Consider the following 17607-nt stretch of genomic DNA (forward strand, 5'->3'; position numbering starts at 1 on the left):
TGGTTGAGATGAATAAGTTGGCCAGGGCGGGTGAAGGGGCACCATTGGCACCAATTACTCCCCAAACAGGTTCCGCCAGAGAGCAGACGGCAAAGAAGGATGGTGCTACGTCACAAGGCATTGACAGTGGTAAGGAGGTGGCTTTGCCATTACTTAGGGATGGTGCTATGCCCTCAAGGAAGGAGAATCTGGCGCAGCATGTGTCTCAGGCTGTGAAAGAGATGATCTGGGCGGGCAAATATATCAACATGTTCTCCTTGCTGATTGATAATAGGGAACTTGAATATATCAAGTCACAAAAGGAATGGATGTTGCCCAGTGAATGGAGAATAGAGTTGGTTAAGTTCAGAGTTGAGGAGACATTTATTAACTGGATGAGGGCCTTTTCCGTGTTCAGTGCAATTACAGCTGAAAGGTCACCCAATTTACAAGCAGAAATGGCCTGCTACCAGAGCAGGATTGCCATGTGGAGCGAGACACAAGTGGGGAACGGGTGGAAGGAATATGACATTTCATTCAGGAAAGCTAAAGAATTCAATCCCTCTTTAACATGGGATGTGGTGGATTCCCTGTCATGGTACAACTAGATAACTGGGGGGCAGCAGCGATGGGGGCAACTGGTGCACAGAAAATATACCCGGCCAAGCCCCAACAGCCCTTTCGGCATGAGCAAGGAAGTGATGTACCAGGAAAGGGTAAGGGTTGGGGGGAAAAAAAGGGCGTATGTTGGGATTTCAACAAACGGTCCTGCACTAGGGCAGCGGGCACATGTAAGTTCAAACACGCCTGTTCCTTGTGTGGGCACCCCTCACACCCCAAGACTTCCTGCAGATTTAAGGGTGGCAACCAGGGGTCCAGGGGGAGAAGGAAACCTGAATAGACAAGAGGGGGGTTTAGTATCACATACTCCCATTGAAGTCCTGGCAATGATTCCCTGGCTGAACAGATACCCAGATCACGCAGCGGCTAAATTACTTCAAGAGGGATTTTCTTGCGGTTTCAGGATACCGGCAGGAGGGTACACAGGTAAGACTGAGTGCAGGAACTAACTGTCTGTAAAGCATAACCCAGGGGTAATGGCTGCAAAAATCGAAAAAGAATTATGCCTGGGTAGGATAGCAGGATCCTATGATGAGGTGCCAGTGCCCAACTTTGTTTGTTCCCCACTTGGTGTTGTCCCCAAAAAAGAGAAAGGCAAATATAGACTCATTCATAATCTCTCAGCCCCAAGGGGGGCATCCTTGAATGATGTGTTAGAGGAGAATGTCTGCAGTGTAAAATATGCCTCTTTTGACCAAGCGGTGGAGTTGCTTAGGGGCCTGGGTTCAGGGGCATTGATGGCCAAGTCTGACATAGAGTCGGCATTTCGTCTTCTCCCTGTACATCAGGGGGACCACCACCTTTTGGGGTTCAAGTTTGATGGGAAGTATTACATGGACAAATGCATGCCTATGGGTTGTTCAATCTCTTGTGCCTATTTCGAGACGTTCAGTTCCTTCTTGGAATGGGTAATGAGGCAGGCAACCGGGCATCAACAGGTCATGCACTACCTGGATGACTTTCTCTTCCTTGGCGCGGCTGGGTCTCAGGAGTGTGCGCGGGCATTGCAGGAATTTTGCGTGCTCATGCGGGCTCTTGGGGTCCCGCTGGCGCCGGGGAAGATTGTGGGGCCAGCTACTTGCTTAGAATTTCTGGGCATTGAAATAGACTCTGTGGAGGGTTGTTTCAGGCTCCCAAATGAGAAAGTGTCAAAATTCAAGGCGGCACTACGCGCGTGCCTGGCCAAAGAGAAGGTCTCTTTACAACAGCTCCAGGAAACAGTGGGCCAGTTGAATTTCGCGTTGAGGGTGATACCAATGGCTCGCCCCTTTTCTCGCTCAATTGCGCAGGCTATGAAAGGTCTGCGAGAAAAACATCACCGCACTAGACTGTCACTTGAGGTACGCCAGGACATGCAGATATGGATGGCATTCCTGGAGGGCTTCAATGGCAGGGTTGTGTGGTCCGGCCCCCCCACTACCTCAGCAGAGTTAGGTTTATGGACTGACGCTGCTGAGAGTGTTGGTTTTGGTGCCATCCTTGGAAACAAGTGGGTCACCCACAGGTGGCCGGACGAATGGGTGTACAGTGAGTTGACAACCAACATTGGCTTTCTGGAGCTGTTCCCCATATGGGTTGCACTAATGGTCTGGCCAGAACATCTGCGTAACAAATCAGTGATATTCTGGTCAGACAACATGACGGTGGTGGAGTGTATCAATCAGCAAGCGGCACGCTGTAGGTTCATACTCCGCCTCTTGAAGGAGATTGTGTTGAGATGCTTGAAATTGAATGTTATATTTAGGGCAAAACATGTACCAGGTGTCCTTAATAATGCAGCTGATGCACTCTCTCGCCAAAAAATGCAGGTATTCAGGGAACATCTTCCATCAGCAGAGCCTACACCGACACACTTCCCGTCAGCACTCTGGCAGATTGGTGCCCCATATTACAGGACCTCGTGGCTGCTAGCCTAGCTCCCAAGACAAGGACAGCGTATGAAGGGGCGTTCGGTTCATATTGCACTTTCTTGGGGCGAGACTGGGAATACAAATTGGCTCTAGAGAATAGTTTTACAGATTATCTGGGTAAATTGCATCAGGAGGGTCGCTCAGTGGCAACAGCTAACAGGCATAGGGCAGCTGTCTTCTTCTACGCACTGGCAAAGAGAGTAAAAGACCCCACTAACAGCTTTGTGGTGGGGAAGGGTTTGAGGGGTTGGCGCCGCTTGCAGGGAGGCACGGCTGACACTAGGAAACCAATAGGCTTGGGGAGGCTGACGGCATTATTGCCTGCATTGCATGACGTCTGTAGTTCAGACTAGGAGATACAATTGTTTAAAGCAGCTTTCACATTAGCCTTTTATGGAGCTTTGAGACTGAGCGAGTTGGTTGCAGCCTCCAAGGCGGATAGGCAGGGGGGTATCCAATTCCTGGGTGACAATTTTGAGATCAAAAACTGATCAGGAGGAGCGGGGGGAGACTGTGGTACTGCACAGGGCGAGGGCTAATCCTTGCTGCCCGGTACACCATGTGGCGACTTTCATCAGGCAGCGAGGTGGATTGTTGGGTGGGTCGCTCTTATTACACGCTGACGGCACCCCTTTAACCAAATACCAGTTCAGAAGAGTCATGGAGTTGACTATTACCAGGGTAGGCCTTGACCGAAGGAATTTGGCACACACTCCTTTAGGTTAGGCGCAGCCACTGAGGCAATCACAAGGGGTCTGCATGTGAACAGTGTTAAAAGAATTGGGAGATGGTCACCCAATTCCAATTGCTATAAACGGTATGTGCGGGTACACATGTTGTAAAGTACCTAGAGTTTTGCTGACATTGGGTTGTTTTTTTCTGGTTTTTGCAGTTTCTTCGCTCTGTGACGCAGGCGGAGAACTTGTTTCGGGTCATCATCAAGATTCACCGGCGACTCATCGCGGCGGGAACAGTCAGGAACACAGGACGCGGTCAGGCAGGGTTTGGATTGTTGGTCATTCATATGTTAATCGTACTAAACATGTCTTTTTTACAGGCAAGGATAGAAGGGAGATAGAGCACAAAGGTTTGTCCATCTCCTTCTTTGGGAGGGGGGTCTCTGCCTCAGTCAGTTTCGGGGATTCTTTGCAGAGTTGGTCGCCCAACATGCAGCACCACCGGCGTTGGTGATTCTTCATCTGGGGGGGAATGACCTTGCTAGACTGGGTAGGAGGGTCCTCCTGGAAGAGATCATCTCAGCAGCGGGGTGGGTAAGGAGGGTGTGCCCTGACTGCACTGTAGTCTGGTCCCAGCTGATACCGCGGCTGCAGTGGCGTGGGGGTGATTCCGCCAGGGCATTGAATCACTCGGTAAAGAGGATCAATACCAAGTTAGAAAACCTTTTCCGAACCACGCACTTACAGACCATCCCACATGGGACGATTTGGGGGGATGAATTGTACTTACAGGATGGGGTCCATTTGACTGAGGCAGGGAATACAATATGGTGTGATAATATCCTAGCTTGGTTGAAGGGCTTTGTGAGGCAGGGATGACCTTCAGGCGGGAGTTGTGGGGGGGCCAGATCGTCGGGAAACAATGCTGGCCTGTGGCGGTAAGGTCATGATCGGTGAGCAGCAATGTAAGGTCCTAGGGGGGGCGTCACCATCCACGGAGGGGGCGGCCCAGGGGGAGGGGCCACTGGTCCCTCCTAGAACTTCAGGAGCAGGAATATCCGCTAGCTGCTAAAGATGCGGGGGAGGGAGTCACGCTTTCCTTAGGCTGGTAGCCACCCCGCACATACATCATGACGTCAGCAAATGACGCAGAGTGTAAGGGCCCTCGTTGTTGGTTAAATGGAGTTCACGATGCCGACGGGGTAGGCGGTCCCCTGTTGCGCATGCGCACCTGTAGGTAAGGGCGTGGATAATAGGACTTGACACCGGTTAGTGACCTTGCCGTCGGGCCAGAAATGTTAGAATGCAAATTTCAGGCAGGTTGTTAGATTCGGATAGGAAACACGCTGTATTAGACTTTTGTTAAGGTTAGCCTTTGATATTTGTCTTCAATACTGTGGATCTAATGTTATGAATTTTGCGTTTCTTAACATATTGATGTAATGTTGATATTCACCCTTTATTGTTTTGTATAATAAATACGGCCGGGGGGTCCCTGACCCCCCGCCTTCCAAAAACAACTTGCCTGTGTCAATCCTTCAAGGTGTGGTGTGGGAAGCTGGGAGGGGAGGGTAGCCAGTCACAGACCATGTTGTTTTTCACCCCTTCTTGGAGCCCCTTCATCTCCACTCTGCATATTGCTGAAAGAGTCAGCCCACCCCCCCACGAAATTTTTACTAGCCCCAACACCCATCCCCCCTCCACCCCCTACGAAATTTGGCTCTATTTGCGCCTCTGCGAAGAGATATTGTGATTTCACTGGCTAGCTTCATGCAATCCGATCTGATCTCATTTGTATTATTATGCTGTATGCTGTCTCGGTTTCTTTTTGCACTACATACAGATCACTTGCTTCGTTTTCATCTTTGTGATACATTTTGTTAGCAGTGACTTCCACTACCAGAGCCGGAAGGAAGCCTTGCTACGTGCAAGGAAGCGAGAAGTATTTAATTGTCAGCACCCCTCTGATGTCAATAATGATAATGGTTAATATATATATATATATATGTATATATATATATATATATATATATATATATATATATATATATATATATATGAGACTGCTCCAGTTGCACCGGAAAACGAGTCACTCGCGGTCGGGTGCTATGGTTACGGCGGTGCCGGCCGTATAATATTGTCGCTCCAAATCCTTTCAATTACAAAGAATGCAAGCACTCACGGGTGGCGTGGCAACAGGACTTTATTCCCGGAACAGACGCGTTTCGGCGGACTGCCTTCCTCGGTGTTAACGGCACACTGGGAAACGCCATATTTTTATACATAGTTATCTCCACGTGTCACAACATAATAGACCTAGACAGAGGCCAGCTGTCCTCTGTCTAGGTCTATTATGTTGTGACACGTGGAGATAACTATGTATAAAAATATGGCGTTTCCCAGTGTGCCGTTAACACCGAGGAAGGCAGTCCGCCGAAACGCGTCTGTTCCGGGAATAAAGTCCTGTTGCCACGCCACCCGTGAGTGCTTGCATTCTTTGTAATTGAAAGGATTTGGAGCGACAATATATATATATATATATATATATATTACACACCATAGAAAATAGAGGCCCAATATTTGTCAAGACCGCTCTTTATTCCACCTGTGAACAAGGCCTATTGAGGCCGAAACGTTAGGTGTTTGGAAGGTTCACTGCGCTGCAAGACGTTGCAAGACGATGAATAAAGAGCGGTCTTGACAAATATTGGGCCTCTATTTTCTTTGGTGTGTGATTGATGGGCTGCTCCGTGCCCATTGCAAAGAGGCCGCCTTGAAGGGTCGGAGGCTCCGGTAACGGAGGATTTTGTTTGGAATATTTATATATTAATAGAGGTTTCCTATGCAAATTGGCTTCTGTACCGTGCCTGTATGTGAAACCTATGACCGAAACCAATTAATCTGATTGTTCTCACTAGGAATAAATAACAGTAAATCCTTTGTAGCTAACTCTGTAGTGCATGCCTGTAAACCTATCTTGCTCACACATACAAAATAGCTTCCCCCCCCCCCCCCCCCACAGTTTTATATAGGCCGAACTTGACCCTAAGGCATCAGAGCGCTTTACATGAGCGCCAGTTGCGTTATATAAGGACACATTCATTTTTGTTAGGAACGGAGAGATTGAATGATGTGCCCAGAATGACAGGACGTTGAGACTCGTCACTCGAACGCGGTTCCCCAGATTTGAGGGCGATCGTTCCAGCCGTTAGACCACATCCTCTCCCCAGTTCACTAAAGGAACCCACCTGAGTGTCAGGGTTAAAGTATGAGGTGCATTATTTATTTAAAATCATAAATGTACGAACTTCTAATCCGGCTGAGGGCATAAACTCCACTCATTCTCCAGTATTGCAACCTGCGTTCACCTGTGTTCACAAGAAATGCTACAACAGTACCGGGAAACCATCTTGTTTCCGCTGTGTCATAATTTTATAGTGCAACATGTTTTGGTAAAGATGATTCCAGTCCCACTAAAATGACTGCAGGATGAACGGGCGACTCTACAACGTATTATAGGGAACACGGGCAGTCATGGATCTTATACTTGCTCGTGAATATACCCAGAAACACACTTTCATTCCAGGAAACAATTTCATGTACTGCAGGAGAAACTGAATTTCGTTGTTGACATTTCTGACTTCATCGCTATTATAATTATTTTACTCTCTTTTAGTCTCATATTATTAACCAGAGAGTACTCTTGTCCGCTTTAACCTTTCTTACTTTTTTCCCCACAAACTTTTTATTGGGTTCTTGAATGAAAGGCGGCAGAGTACAAAGTAAAACATAATCCGCAGTAAATACGGCACGGAGATGACCAGGATAACAGAACAGGCAATGCTAACCTTTCTTACTTTTAACCGGAAATATGAACATGACCCTAGAATTAACATATTAATTTAATAACCTCAATTACAGTATATCTTTTCAGTTGCTTTGTTTGGCTGTCATTTGTAATATATACATTGTTCAGCGTGAATTGCATTCTGGAAGCGAATACTCACCTCCGCACCTTGAGCTCTAAAGCTGTAGTAATTATGGCTTTTAATGCACGCCTCATTTGGTGTGATATTTAATTCTAGTTAATGCAATGCCTCTGAAACATCATTGAATTGATGGCTCTCCCCGGTTAAACTGCATTTGGATAATTCAATTTCTTCATAAAGTGGATCATTTTCTGTTACCATGTATGTGCCTGCGAAGTCAGGCACATAGTGAGTCTGACTTCGAGTTTGGTGGTACACAAATTATAAACAAGGAGAAAAGTTCATTGGCTACATTTCCTTTATCATAAGAATAGCATAGTGGAGGAAATTCAAGTGGTTGATTCTACTCTGTACTTATCATGACCTCCAGAAACTGGAGCATCTTCACTGACCTCCAAACCCTAATCCAGGTTCATTGTAGGCAGGTAATAAGCCTGTTTTAGACGTCAGAGGAAATTGAAAACCCATGAAGCCATGGAGAACTAGTTTTCTTCAAACTTGACTTGCGAAGGTCTTACCATTTGCTGCATATAAAAGAAGGGGATGAGTTGAAGACAGCTCTATCTGAATACCTTTTGGGTACTTCGATTATTGTATCTAATTCCGGTTGTGCAAAGCTCTTGCCATCCTTCAGTGTTTTAAAGAATTACTATTCTCTGATGTCCTGACTCAGTTTGTCTTGCTCTATTTGGGTGATACTTTGATGTTTTCAAAGATGGTTATGAAACATCAAAAAGTTGATTCTGTTGCTGACTCAATCAACATTATTTGTCATGTAACCCTGAGAAGTATGAGCTGCACAAGAGAGAGACTGAATATCTTGGCTACAGTGAAATGCTTCTAGATTTTTATAGACCCAAAGAAGTCATCAGCTTTTCTTCATTGGCCTTAATCTATAAGTGTTAAGGAGACTTAAAGTTAAAAAAGATTTTGAACATTACCATCAATACATAAAGAATTTTGCAGAGAGAACTAACAACATTACTGGAAACCTAACAAAGAAAAATATGAATAATGTTTTTCGTAGGTACCAGCAAGCTAAAGGACCTTTCAGTATATTAAAACAGAGACGTTTTAAGACATAGACAAAGTGGACTCTGGCCCAGGGCTCCCAGCCTGTCAGGGGGCCCCTGATAGCGCCAGCAGTGTTCTGGAAAGAATCTTGCCCTAATGACCTTGAATAATTCTCAGAGTTTTAAATTCCTTTAATTTTTTTTTAATCTGGTTGATGAGTGATAGTCTATCAAAGACATGATTCAGAGAAATGTTGTGTTTATGTTTCATGCAACATCCATATAAAGTTTTTATTAGATCAAAACAGGACCTCACATATGAAAAATGGGAGGGGGTCACAGAGATTATTTGCAGTAATATTAGTAAGCTGCTGTTGTGTAAAATTATTGAACACACAGTTTACTATCCAGGTGCAAGGTGAGGGACCTAGCCAAAGAGGGCAAGGGCATCAAAGAGCTGGAATAGGATGATAAATTCAAAGTTGTTCTGAACAGGGTCCACAAAATCTGTTTGGCCCAGGGCACCCAAAGTCCTTAAAATATCCCTGTATTAAAACAGATGTTTGCTCAAGCACCAAATATGGTTCCTCCTGTTACTTCAAGAGTGTTGTGGAAACATACATAATTGAAAGAGCAATTAGAACCATTTTATAAAAGAAGTAGGAGGATGATGGACACAGGCATCCTATTTTTTTACTGTTTGATATCTTGTCAAGGTTAGAATGGAATTATGCAGTGCTTGAAAGAGATATCTAATCGAAGAAAATGGTGTGTACTGAATGGAAGCATTTTTGATGGGATGTAGAGAACCATTTAAAATTCTTATTGTTTTTGGGAATCTGCACTGTTTAAGATATCTTCAAAGCAGGATTAACTGCAATATCTAAATGTTTCTGTGCACAATATGATTTTTTATCATTAATAATCCTTACTCAAAGAATGTGTTAACAAATGTCAGTGTCATCACTCATTTATGAGCAGGCTGTAATTCCTCTTCTCAGTGCTGTTGGAACGGTTCTGCATTTTCTTGATATGGTCAAGATGGCACAACAAGTGGAGCCAAAGGAGTTAGAAGATATTCATGTAAATACTCTTTTAGAATTACGAAATGAACTATTTCTCGGTCAACAAGGACTATTTATTTCTACTAAGGAATTACAATGAAAATGCTATTAAGAGGTCTCATGGCTCAGCTATATCTGGTTCATAAAAGAGTTACGACTATTTTAGGCTTGGTTCCATGGTACATTTGGTTGTCAACTATCCAGGAATATGTTTTTGCTTGCCCTGTTTGAGCCCAACATAAATCCTAGCACTCCAACTCTTTTAGATATTTACCGACTAGACCAGTGGTTTCCCAACCTTGCCATATTATGTCTACATATTTGATAACAGACGTTTCACCTGCAGAAAGATACTTTGCCATAATGGTTACAGTAGACACTTGTCAAAGATTGCTCATTTGACTCCTCTGTTCAAACTTCCAGTGGCTAAAGAATGTTCCACAGGTTTCTGACTGGTATTTTTTATCTTCTTGGATTAACTCATGCTATAATTCCTGATAGAGTTTGGTGGAAATTTGCTCTGATTGCAGGGTCAATAGGCTGACCTGAATGGGCAGATATTATCCATCTGAACTTGACAGAATATTCAGGAGTGCCTGGGTAGATGGGTTTTGACATCAGTTAAATTCACATTCTGTTTGACAGGTCTGCTGAGGTTTTTCATATGATACTTGGGGCACACTTCAAAGAGGCCTGCTGACACTTGGGCAGAGCCTTTCTTTTGACCCCACCACCAGTCAGACCCCAATCACCGTGGGCCTCTTTTTGACATTACAGTGTCAGAGCCTGGGTGTACATAAAACATTTGAGGTGCACCTCAAAAGTTGAAGGTTGGAGGCCAAATCAGTTCTTGTGCACCCTATGTCTGGTTGTTGAAAACTCAGCTTTATTCTATGAGTCGTCTGTGTCTGAGGTTTTTGTGGGTACAAGGACTGCCTAAAACTGGATTTTGGTGTTAGAGGTGGGCAGACACCAGGATTACCATAGTACATTCCTCAAGCACACCTCCCAGCCCTCAAAGCCCAGGTTTTGTGAGGCCGAAGACCTTCGCCATCTTGAATATGTCCAAAGTGGTTAGGGGTGGCCCTGAAAGCATTTACCCCAATGGCTAAGGTATCCAAAGGGTTCATTCTCAGCCACTAGCTCTAGAGTTTACACAATTGTAAACTCAAGATGAATGAATATGCGAAATGATTCAACATCAAATTATGTTTTGTTTCTACTGTTGTCTTGTTTTCGTCCATTGCATACGTTGCCAGTTAAATTTCAACCATGATTATTTGGTCCATTTCTGTGTCAACCCCTCACATCAATTCTGTGGCTTTCAGGTTGAAGTTAGCTCATGCATGGAAAATTCATTCATCTGTATTACCCATCCTTATCATGGAATTACATCAGAACCTCTATTAGCTCTGGTACAAGGGCAAACTGAATATGAGAATCAAGAAATGTATGGTTCACAGACATTCCCAGATTGGCTTTAATTTCTAAACTATAAGAATGATTACCCTCCCAGTGAGCACTTTTGTGAAAATAGATTCAAATCATGCCCCTTTACTGGTTCGATATCTCTTTCGGTGGTACTCTAATAAAACTGGAGTTTACTGTTCTATTTCTCAGGGACTTTGCAGAGGACAGTAGCAAGCTTTCTGGAAACAGCATGGGTTCAAAAGAAGAAGCCTTTCACACACTATCCATCAGTGTGTTTTGAAAAAACCTGAATAAGACCAATGCTACCTGGTTAGGTATAGCACTTCAATGCTTGTGGTGTACCAGAGGTGTTTTCCCCAAGCAGCAAAGGTCGTAGAGAAGGAGAACATGGAGTGTGAAGGACAGTAGCATACTCCAGAATTCCACAGATCATGGAGGATATCAAACTTTGGCTTCTTTTTCTTATTTTGATGAATACAATGAACTCCTGGAAAGGAATAGAAACAAACCGTTTACATAGTCACTTCCTAGATGGTGGGCTGTCCATTTGTGGGTGTCCGAATTTCTCAATCTAAGATGTTGCAAAGTCTTTTCATGTCATATCAGTACCTGTTTAAGTCACACATATAGGAGATTTTCTGAGATGAAAATGCATCACGAAACATTCAATTTCCTTGTTTCTCTTGCAAGCTTCACCAATGCTACTATTTTTTACATGTTATTTTTGCTTCTAACAGGATAATTTTCCTTCTTGATTCATCTCTTGGCATAGCTTGTCTCTTCTTCAACTTCCTGGTGTCAGGCAGTTGGTGCCTTGCTGATTCCTTCAGCACTATTTACATCTTCAGTGAAGAAATATAAGACTACCAAAGGAGGTTTGCCCATTGTGGGGTTTTCATCCTAACCGTGACCCTCATAAGTATACACTATTCCCTTTCATATATATTAATCTGTGGAGGGTGGCACCATGGCTACTGAGATGAAACTGATCCAGCGTTTGCCTGGCATCCTTTCTCACTCATTACAACTTTGGGTTTTGCTTAGCTACCTAACTTGGCCCTTCAATGGATCTTGTGCATCACATTGAGGGGTGAAGGAACATAGGGTGGTCACCTTTAGCTATCCAATGAGGACCAAAAATTGGTAGTCAATTTACAGATTAATAATCAGATTAAAATATATAACTCTTCGGACCACAGTGTAAAGATACTGGATAGCAACTGGAAATCCTAATCTCCTGAAAAAGTTCAAATGGGTTAAAATAACACAGACTAGAAACTCTGCCGTCGTGCTAAAGAACTGCAGTACCAGAACCTTGTGTTTGGTGATAAATCTATAGTTATCTCTGTTCTGAATTAATAATCTGCATAGCCCAAGCACAATCCCTGTAGAGAAACAAACTCAAAAGACTCAGACATTTAAAGAGTTTCAATCAAATTTAAAATGGAAATGGCAATACAGTAAGACATTTATCAGTGAGAGGTCATATAAATCAGTTACCGGTGTAGCATAAACCACACATCGAATAGTGTCTAGAGAGTAAACGTTCTTTAAAGTTCATTCGAGAAAGTGTCCATAGGGCAAGTCAAAAAGGACAATTTGAGGGAAAGCTCGGCAAGGCATTTGCAAAATTCTGGTTCGACAAAGGAGTCCAAGGTAAGTCCATTAGGCTAAGGGTTCCTGCCAATGCAATGGCAGGGGAAAAGATCAGCAAAGTTATTTCAGCTCAAGCATGTTGTCTTGTCAAAGAGCCCTCAGCAACGGGACCCAACCAAAAGTGTGGGCAAGTAAGTCAGAGTGCGCTACTCCAGGAATCTTAGTATTATAGTTCATCAGTCTAGAGATGAAACCACTGTGTCTGACATACATGAGATGATTTTCCACTCACAAGGTGCAAAACTGTTAACATTCAAAGTTATTCCCACAGACAGCATTGGACCGATTGTCCATCACAAGGCACATAGGCCAATCCACAAAAGGCTACTAATTTTCAGAAATTTCTCACGTGCTATTTCCAGATTCTTAAGAAAGTATCAATATTTTAGTACAATGTGTATCAAGTCTCTTAGTTTCTCATGGGAACGTACAAGAATGCTACATAAGCAAGAGCTGTGATAAAATATTCTTTTTGTAGACATAATGAAAAGGTAGAGAAATTAACACCAAATTAAATACATTTGAAAGTAACATGACAATATTAATATGCAATTTATTCTCTATAGATGAGCATAAGTAACTTAACTTGTGCATTAGTCAGGCAGTCAATATCAAATTTTGCATTACATAAATGTTCAATAGTAGGCGTAGCCAATTTCTGCAACTAGGAAACCTATATGTGTAACATATGTTCATAATTGTAAATTCTAACTTCAGTTTAGAACATCTGAGACTGTACACATGTAAAGATAACATATAGAAAGTTTCAGTTTTCTAACTATCATAAAATTGATTTTGCACCAGATAATCATTACCAGCTGTTACATTACAATGGTAAAGAAAAGAACAGTTTCTAGAAATACATTTTCTTTTTCGTTTGCAATATTAATATAGCATATGACTTCATTTTTTATTGCAGATAAGTCTAATAATGCATTTTAGTTATAACTGAGGAAATTCGATCTTCGATCACGATCGCATTGAGCCGCCATTTTGTGCTCCGCCGCCATTTTGTGTTGCCCTCACTCAGGCAGCACGAGGAACGAAGTCTTTTCTACTTTTCCTGCAATATTGTGTCAAAATAGCCTTGTGCCTCTGTTTACAAAGCTGGTGTTAGAGTACACTAATCCCCCGTCTGTTTTTTCTAATCCCTGTTTTAACTATCTGTTGGTTCACACTATTCTCTTCTGACTTTATCTCATCTTCTGGCCTTCTCTGTCCTCCGCTCGTATTCTCTCGTTTCACAACTGTCCTCCAAAACACACAAACGTATCTCGCCACCTGCAAGCCAGTTACAGACATGTTAATACCTTAACCTTTGGGAGGGGTGGCAAACACAGTTGGAGGAGAGGCTTCTTCGAGTTACTCGATACTTTTGTTTTCCGACTTTTTCTATTGGCTCTGACTTTCTTTTAGACTATTCCTACTGGTTTTTCATGTATGTTTTAGGTGTGTCCTTCGTTAATGTATATGTCACCTATGTACTATAAAAGATTGTGCGCCACGGAGTGAAGTGGCAGTCTCCTGAGAACATACCGTGTGTACTTCTAGGACAACTGTACTAGCTGCAGCTAGTAAAATCTGATCTTTTACGCCGACAGAGTGTCCCCGTGTCTCTGTTAGCTGAAGCAGGAGAACCCAGGAGATTAAGGCGTACCCTGCGCCGCCAGGCCCAATTGGTTCTGGTTCTTCAACTGGCGCCCAACCTGGGCGGTTTCAGAGGTAGTGGTTCTGCCTGAAGGTTGTGAGGAACCCCGCAAGAAAATTCTGGAGGTATCGCGAGCCACGTCAAGTGACCCCTGTATGTCGAAAGTGGTCCGAAGGTCTTTTGCAGTGAGGTTACTCCTTCCTGACGGCTACTGACGACTGCTGCCCTGACTACCGCCCTGCCTTGGCCCTCTTTTTGGTGATGTATGGTAAAGCAAGACGATAGATGGGCCTCTGTTGGTGTAAGAAGACATCTTAGTTAAGTATTGGTGGGTCGCTCCCACATTTGGTTCTTTGGTTCTTTGGTTCTTTGGTCCTTAGGTTCGTTGGTTCTTTGGTTCTTAGGTTCTTTGGGTCTTTGATTCGGGTATTGCAATAACCGATGCCGAGGGGTAAGTACATTTGTGCTGTGTTAATTGATTTAACCCCCTTGATGTTTGTGAACAGTCCAGTGAAATAACGATGCCTGGTCTGACTAAGTTTGAGAAACTTTGTTGTTTTGGTTGTAATAGGGATTCCCGGCTGGAGGACTCTTGTCCGATTCCTTCGGTTGGAACTCCCACTTATGAGCTCTATTCTAAACATGGTGTTGGCCCCATCGCCTTTAACGAGGCATGGATCCAATACACGAAGAATGATGGTGTTTTAAAATGGCCAGAAAATGGTAGCTTTGAGCCGGACATACTAGATAATTTGGAAACTATTTTATTTAAAAGAAAAGCCCGGCCGGCAATGTTTGACTCTTTCCGCCTTTGGCGTAAGGAAGCCAAACAGAGAAAAATTAGGCAAGAAAAACGAGATAGGAAAGCACAGGGTATGACAATTATACAGACTGCTCAGCAACTTAAAGATGATGAAGTTGATAATGCGATGGAAATTTCAGAGAGACAGCATCGTATGGCAATAGATAAATGCTATCCGATGTTGCCAGCTTCCCCTTCTGATAAAAGAAAGGATTTAGAGGAAGATCCCTTGATGTCTCACCTACTAAGATTGCCTCCGCCCTATGTACAAGGTGCTAATGCACCTCCGTTGTTACAGCCTGTTCAGCCGCCAGTTCCGCCTCCGCTTTCTCCGGCTCTTCCACATTTGCCCCCTCAAGTAATGCCTCCTCTGCCAGCTTTGCCTTCGACTCCTTTACCTTCATCTTCTTTGCTCTCTGCTCCCCCGGTAATTACTGATTTCTCTCCAGTTAGTTCGCCTAATACCTTATCCCCTATCCTTATGTCCAATTCTCCGTCTATGCGTAAACGACTCACAGAAAGAGTCTCTGGTCTTTTATCTCCTTTCTTTGAGGCGTTAAATGTGTCTCCGGCATTTTCTCGAAGACAGTCTCGTAGTCAGTTCCCAGCTTCCGAAGAACGAGAAAGGTTGGACTCTCTCGCTCGCAAATGGATTGAGAAGGGTCCTCGGTATAGTGTACCCGACATTATGCCTACCTTCTCACAGTGGAATGCGCCTACGCAGAGATATGTTTTCAATGCTATGTGTGATACTCTTGTTAAAGGTTGGGAGGATATGGACTTGGGTTCGGTTCCTCAGGGTCTGTTAGATAGTCAGGCTAATTTTGATAAGGGACTCATTGTGGGTTCTAAGGTTGAGGACGCTGTGAAGACACTTGTTTCCTTTAGAACCTTATTTACTTCACAGACTTTTCTTGATTCCGATCCCTCAGTTAGGTTGACACTGAAAAATTATCCAATGAGAGAGGTTCCTTCGGTATGGAGAGAAGAGGTTCCAGCAGCAGGTGCTAATCTAGCTATTCCTGCTCACTTCCAGCGAATATGGGTACATGTGCCCTGGAAAAGATCTGAAGTCCTGGCTCTTAAACAGTCTCTACCGGATCCTCGTAAGAACCCTGCAGGTTATTATAAAGAATTGTCACAGACTGTTGATGCCTGCATTATGAATTTAGCAGATATTGATATGTTGATGGGGAATGTAGTCCCACAAGCGTTATGGGCTAGGATTCGTAAAGAGAATCATGCCCAGGAATTAGGTGCTGATTGGGATGCTATAATTGCCGCAGATAGAAACCAAGTGGGTGGTGCGAAGCCTGATGCTTTGATTTCAGAACTCCCTGGTAGGATTATTACATTAATGAAAACGATGATGCCTGCCTTGAGAGTTAACTGGGATAAACTAGCTGCGTGTAAACAGAAGAAAGATGAGAGTGTCTCCGATTTCTTCACTCGTTTCGAGGAGACATACATTGATCACAATGGTCAGGACATGACTACGGAGGGTGGACAGCGATTATTTGTAGATAAGTTCGTATTTAATTTGCTACCTGAGCTGTCGCATAAGCTGAAAGTCTCCGAAAGTTCATGGGCTGTTTCTTCTTCAGCCCAGATATTGGCTACTGCTCAATATTATGAACATAGAGATAAAGAAGAAAAAGATAAGCAAGAGAAAAAGACTAAAGAATTAAAAACTAAGGTTCTTTTGCAACAGGCTTATCCACCTCGTTATGCTCAGCCCCAGTTTCAACAACCTCCACAGTTTCAGAGAGTGTATCAAAAGCCTGAGCCATATATTCCACGACCTTTGTTAGGTCCTAATCAATGTGCCTATTGTAGGGAGGAAGGTCATTTTAAGAATAGTTGTCCGGTTTTATTGCAGCGTAATGGGACACTATCTGCTCCGCGAGGTCGTGCTGGCCTCCAGTCAGCAAACAGAGGTAGAGGTCGAGGTATGTTGACCCAAGAACAGCGTTCCCTTCCTCCTTCTAATTCCGTGAACTACTTTGATCAGCAAAACGCTTGGTCTACACAGTATTACAATGAGGATTGTTATGTTGGAGACAGGAATGAAAGTCTTCATGCTAACTAGGACAGCCATTGACAAAGTAAGGGAGTTGTGTCAATTCCAGTAGATCAGAATGGACCTTATGTTAATGTCACTACAATGGGTGTTTCAGAGCCATTTCTTTTAGATACTGGTGCGATGAGAAGTTCTATCATTCATTCAAAACTCCCTGGGGCACCTTTGTCTGGCTTAACGAATGTATCTGTAGGTTTTTCTGGCGCCCCAGTTCGTAATCCGGTTTCTTGCCCTTTGCCTATTTCAATTGGCCCTTATGATTTAGAAGTTCCGCTTCTCTTAACGAATGGTTGCGGCGAGAATCTATTGGGCTTGGATCTATTAAAAAGACTGCATGCCACAATATCTTGTTCTCCTTCTGGTGTATATCTCACTTTAGGACAAAAACTGACTTCTCCAATGTATTTGTCTAAAGATCAATTCCCACCTGAATTGCTCTCTCTTCCTACAACGCTTTGGGCTACGGGTCCAAATGATGTTGGTTGTCTTGAAATTCCACCTTATGTTGTTACTCTCAAGCCCAATGCTGAATTGCCACGTGTTCCTCAATATAGAATTTCCACTGAAGGTGAAAGAGCGCTTTTGGAAATCATTCATGACTTGATTCAGAAAGATGTGGTTGAGGAAACGAGAGGTAACATATGTAATAGCCCTATTCTTCCTGTTCTTAAACGCACTGATCCTTCTCAGCCTCCTGTTTATCGCTTTGTAATTGATCTTCGGGAGGTAAACAAAAT

The sequence above is a fragment of the Triturus cristatus genome, chromosome 2_2 (assembly GCF_964204655.1).
Source record: "Triturus cristatus chromosome 2_2, aTriCri1.1, whole genome shotgun sequence".
Taxonomy (NCBI): domain Eukaryota; kingdom Metazoa; phylum Chordata; class Amphibia; order Caudata; family Salamandridae; genus Triturus; species Triturus cristatus.